This window comes from Haliaeetus albicilla, chromosome 11 (genome assembly GCF_947461875.1).
Source record: "Haliaeetus albicilla chromosome 11, bHalAlb1.1, whole genome shotgun sequence".
Lineage (NCBI taxonomy): Eukaryota > Metazoa > Chordata > Aves > Accipitriformes > Accipitridae > Haliaeetus > Haliaeetus albicilla.
In genome coordinates, this window is record NC_091493.1 from 10,999,777 (window position 1) to 11,006,102 (window position 6,326).

Sequence of the window (6,326 nt, forward strand, 5' to 3'; positions counted from 1 at the left end):
CTTATGTGTGGATCCCACTTTTGGGGGAGAGCTTATGTACCAAACTCAGGCTTGGGGACTATCCTCCAAGAGCTGGATATATTGTGTGTCTGTGCTAAGTATCTCAATATGTAGTCTCTTTGTAGATAAAGGGCTAACTCAGCAAATCAGCCCACTGTCTTGTCTCCATTAAGATTTTTCTTTGTTAGCTGTTTCAAGAAAGTTGAAACCTTCCCAGTGAAGGAAAGGCTGCAGAGCCCTCTGGGAAATACAGCATTTGATCCATACATTGGAGGTAAGATTCCATGTGATATCTAGGACATGCTGCCACTCAATGTCTTGCTGGGTCAGAGCCTAACTGCAGAGCGCCGATTAGCTTTGAGGTTCGAACTGACTCTGGTTCAGCAGTGAAAGAGCTGACAAATATTGCCACCAAAGCATTGGTTTTGTCTTCCCTCTATTTGTTTAATGGCATTTTTGCTGCCCCATCTGTAGTTAATAGCATCCTTAAGCTTCTGCTTGTACAGCTGCTTTTCAGCACAAGGACCTCTCATCTAATGTGATACAATTTGCTTGCAAAACTGCCTGTATTTGAATGATGGGTCAGCTTATGGAGAGAGAAATCAAGAATGCTGCCATAGCACCTCCTTGTGTAGTTCAGTGGAACAAATCTTGGGGCAGTGGACACAAATCATTGAACACCATGAGGGAAAAAATCCGTTATCTCACTGTTCACCAAGAAAATTCAGATACTGACTTCTCCAGCAATTAGAGCCTTCAGCTGTTGTCTGCCAAAATACAGTTTGTTTTACTGTCAAGATCTAAACACATTGCAAATTTAGCTTGCTGTTAAGACTTGCAAGTTTGCTCTCTGCTTCTAATTATATAATTTTCTTTGCTGGTTTTCATATGTAAGTGAAGTATTGTTGTCACCATTTCAGTCCTTTCTTTAAAAATAAGGTATATGTGTTTGTAGGTTGCAAATACTTGTCTTCCTATAGTGACATTCTTGTACTACCAGTTAGAAATAATTTTTTAAAAAACTTGGCTTACAAGAGCACTATTAGACCTTGCTTTATAAGTACACAATTATTTTTCAGATTCCCAAGAACAAATTGTTATTAAAAGGAAGCACATTTTCTACTGTTAGAGACCTATTGAATTAAGCGTTGTCCTCTGAAGCATATTTCTAAACAGTGTTCAATTAGTTGACATTAATTTAAAACCTGGGTTAATTAAAATTAGATTCCTTTAAAGCAGGTAATTGAATCTGCATCTGAAATACTTCTCAACATGAAAGTAACATATAGGTGCAAATTCTTAGTTGTATTCACTATTTCTGTGGCCCAGAGTCTCAAAGGAGGTAGCAGCTTGCTTCAGCAACCTTTGCCTCGTCTCTCTGGCACTATTCAGGGGAGTCATCTCTAACCAGTGTGCAGGAGGCTGAGCCCTGAGCTTGCTCCTGCTTCTTCTAAAATGAGGAAAATCTGTAGCCCAGCACAGCACCTCTACTCAGCCCTAGCTTCCCTCTTCTAACAGTTCTATGATCTGGTGTTGCGTTCTGAACAAAACCTGCTTTGAAAAGTTTCATATGTGGCTAACACAGGAAAAATTCCTCCCTGTGGAAATCCAAGGGTCTTAAAGTGTTAAAAAAATAATTCTTAAGTCCTGCATGTACAATTTTAATTGTATACATAATCATTCAAACTTGCATCTTACTGAGATCTTAGAATTCTTGTGCTTTCTATTGCTGTTATTATTGGATCCTTTTGTCCTTTAATGATATACAAGAGATTACCTTACCTTGGCGAATTTCCAAACAACACCAAAAATAGATGTGTGAGCATGTGTTTCACCATTTAAAAATTCTTATTATTTTACATACTCTTAATGCAGCAGGGCCATCCTCCCATTTTCTCTGCAGAAAGTGGAATGCCTCTTTTCATAACAAAGCACCTTCTGAGTATTTACTGTGTTAGCCTGTCTAGGGTAGCTCATACAGACCATTGATTGTAATCCTCTGATGAATAATCTCTAAGTGTGAATATGTATACAAGGCAGATGGTACCAAATATTTCTGCATTTTAACTCCAAAATGCAAACTCGCAATATCATAGGCTGAGGTGTAAGTCTCCACTTAGCCATCCTCACAGGTGAAACATGAAGAGAAATTTAAGTGAGACATGACAGGAAGGATAAGTACTCGTGACTAACACATGCCATCATCGTATTATAAGGATCTTACATTACACTTTTAGTCTCTGTATCCCAGCTTGTGAACCAAACCAATCATTAGCACTTGGGTCCATGTTTATCAATTTGGCCATCCTTTTTTCCCTGTGGTGAAAAACCAGCTCACTTCACTGTTTTACAATTATGCATTCAAAGTAGTATGATGATAGACTGGGAACAGTGCAAATTCTTCCTCTGACCCTATTCCTAAACCGATTTGTAATGCCCCAATGAGATGTACAAGAGGTGCTAGGAAAAATACATCAGAAAGTGTATGGAGCACACGAATGTGCACTGCAGAAAAACTCAACTCCCTTTTATTGAACTGTAGGGTGTTTGTAAGCGTGGGCAGCACAGGAAGGCTGAGTCAGTAAGACCTTGATTTGCAGCGTTATTGAGGACACAGTAACTTCATTTGGAGTTGTGGGCATTTAATAGCCTTGAAAATAGGTCTGTAAGAGATGCTATTTAAGGTGTGAAGCATTTCTGTCTGTTGAAAGAAAACCTGAAGAAATTATGCTGTTTGTGTCTAGGGATAAGGAGGAAAAATTGCCTTTTATTTCTTCTTCAGAAGTCTGTTTTTCATCAGTGCATCAAAATATTCACTCTCACAAATGAGCAAAATGAGCAGAATTAGACTGCCTGTAAGAGGGATACTAGGGTGGTTTGGTAATATTGGATACAATACTGTAGATCACTGTGTGTTAAGCGTGGTTGGATACTGAATCAAGTAATTGAACCCTAAGGAGAGGCACACTTTCCTCTTCTATTTTGATCATGAGCAATCATCCAAACCCTCCCTAACAAAGGGCTGCAATAGCTAACATGAAGTAGCCTGAAGTACCATCTAATTATTTTTAAAAGTGGGTATGTGGTAGCCACTTATCTTTAGTGACAGGACAAGTATTAATCACTGCTGTTCAGATTGGCTGTTCTGGCTTAAGCTGAGTTGCTGAATGCAGCTAAGGGTTACACTTTTCTCCTTCTTTGTTCTTATGGGGTTTTTTTTTGGTTAGTAGGTGGGATACTATCTGTATGGGAGTGTATAACCCTGTATAACCCCCTGGGCTATACTTCGGTTAGGGTAATATAAATCCTGTTTCTAGCCATCTGGGATTCTCCAGAATGTGAAAACACGATGGGATTTTGCATGCTTCAACATAACCTACTTGAGATATGGGACCTTGTTGTGACAGGCTTTATCAGGATGGTAGCAGATATTCATTGGCAAGATCTGGACAACCAGCAGTGCCAGAGGGCAGCAGGCCAGCACTGTTGTGGTGAAGGCTGATTGTGCTAAGGATAAACTGTGTAATTAACTGGAGGCGTATGTGTTTGGCTTCTTGATGCACTGCAGTTTGCTTTCATTCTTCTGAAAGAAACAGCACACTTGTTGGTGTGCTTTTTAGTGGTCGTCAGCCAGTTCTTCTTAATGTGGATAAATTAGTGGTGAGAACTAGTTATAGCTAGAAGAGAATTTTTGCCTTGGTGACCAGTTTCTGGAAACTTTGATGTTTATTTCTGTCTCTTTTTGTTTGTTTCATTTTTTTTTTTGTGGAGAGAGTAAGATTATCCATGATCCAATAAATGACCCACAAGCAACCTCATTTCCTCCACTCTTTGGTAGGAACTCAGCAGCCGAGGCATTATGAACCAGACCTGAGGAGATATTTAAGTCCACTCAGTTTGTTCAACTGCTTGTTTGCCTCTTCACTCAGTCAAGAGCCTTTGTACCTTGTATGAAAGAGCCCCTAGGCTGGGGCAGCTATGGGCCTGACTGGTTGAGAAACATTCGTTTAAGGTATTTAGGGTGGAGAAGAATGACAGGAGAAATGATTCAGGTTTTATGTACATCTTTAGGTTTGGAGGTGCAGAATGAAACAAGGTGGGATTTCTGAGCAGATGGGAGCAACAGGAGGTCAAAGCTACTCACTGCAACACAGTGCATAGGGAACCATCTGAAGTGAGGTCTCACTCCAGAGAGCTGTGGGAGGCCCCTCTTGGGTGGGACAGCCTGTTCTCACGTCACTGGAAGGCACTGTACTGCTTCTGCTGTGGTCTCACTTATACCACTACACTGGGCTATATGAACACGTCCCATGTTCTTCAAAGCACATCTGTAAGTTTTGCACCATCCCTAGGTCTGAAAGATCTCAGTGACTTTGGTTACCTTGCATTTCTTCAGTGTGGCCCTAGAGGACAGCTTTGGTTACTGCTTAGGACAGAGGCTCTGTTCCTCTCGAGGCTTGAATACCACTAGCAACTTTATGCTCACTAGGTAATAATACTCAGCTTTACCCATCACTAGCTTTCAGTAATCAAATATGAAAAAGAATACACAAACCTAAACAGAAGTGCATTAATATTTGTAGCTGTCCAACAGAATGAAGAAACAGCTCTGCTGCTTTCTACTCCCACAATAAAAGGTTTACAGTAAAAGCAAGTAAAAAATCAATCTGAAAATGGACTAAGAGCCAAAGCCTGAGACGAGTTCCTGAGTTATGTTCCTGTTAAGCCAAAGGGGACTCAGACCCTAACCAAATGTCTTAAGCTGTTATTTATTACATTATTACAGTATTGTTATGTAAGCCACAATGTGTTTCAGTAGGCAAACATGAAGAACACTCCTCAAATTGCAATCTTCAGAAAATACACAGCTCAATTTAATTTTACTGCATGTCCCATTGTTCTTGTGCTGTTGGAAGAAGCAAACAATCATTCCATCCTCACATCCCCTGAACCCCTGGTTCAATAAGCCTGTCTCTGGTCTCCTCACCAGCTACCTCTTCTGAGCCAGCACCCTCCTTCATTTCATCCCTACTGTGTTCAAGCTTCTCCCTATGTTTGATCATCCCTGTGGCCCTTTTCCAGCTTATCTATATCCTCTGTGAGTTGGAATGACCGAAACTATGCACCCTATTCAGTAAGTCCGAGCACAGTGGCTTTCAAGTTGTGTGACCATGTGTCCTCTTTTGCTTCCTATTCCTTTATTGGTGTTTTTTAGCATTCTGCTGGGATTTGTCAGTGTGACCCTGCTGACAAGTAAACTGATGATTTCAAGGCCTGCCCAGGTCTTTTTCATGAGAAAGAGATAATTACATATTCAGAGCCTATCACTGTAGATACATACTTAAAGGTAATTTTGTGCCCATACTTTATTTTGCACTTATCAGTGCAAACATTTTGTCATCTGCTCACTTAATATTACGTGTAGCTAAGATGTAAGTCTTAGCTGTCAGCTTTAGATGTGATTATTCTGAACAACTTTGTCATGGCAAAACTCACTGTTCTGTCAGGTAGTTTGTGACTAAATTGAGCCTCACAAGTCCCAAAGCACATCTCTGAATGGGATCCTACTGGTTAACTTCCAACAAAATGACATTTATTTCCTATCTCCAGCCATGAGGGGAATGTCCATTCTACCCCCTGACTGGTTAGCTTCCAGGACTGCACCATCTACCCTTTTGTAACCCATACACAACCACTTTTCCTTACCCTTTTGTAACCCATGCACAACTGGTTTGCCTTCTATTATGTTGGAAAGCATCATAGGAACAGATCAGCTTTTTCTTTGGTTAGCTTCAAAAGCTCTTTCACCATCAATACTTGGAAATGAACTATACGATCCTTGTAAGAATCAATTAGGTTTGGCTTTTTGTACGCAAAATCTCTCATATTCTGTCTCATGCACATTTTTTTGCAAATGGGTCATTCTGAAACACATCTTGTAGTAACAGGCAACATCAACTGACAGTTTTTCATCCTGTAGGCAATGTAAGCAACATGAGCAAATACAAACATTTAAGATGGACATTTCTAATCGTTTAAAATATATGAGTTCTGATAATTATAAAATAAGTGGCTTTTTAATTGCTCTGAGTCTTTAGTCACAACTGTTTCAGTGATTGTTCTCACTTATGTAGAGTGTAGGGGAATTTAATGGCAGATGGGAAGTTAATTTTTATTCTTATGACATTTTTAGAACAGAATCTGACCCATACCTCCCTTCAGTTTTTGCTCAGTGTTTGATAAAAAGATGAATGTTTTTATGATGGACTACGAGCTTGTTGATTGTCCTGGTAAGCAGCAGCTGCAAAATCTGATGCAGTTTAGTG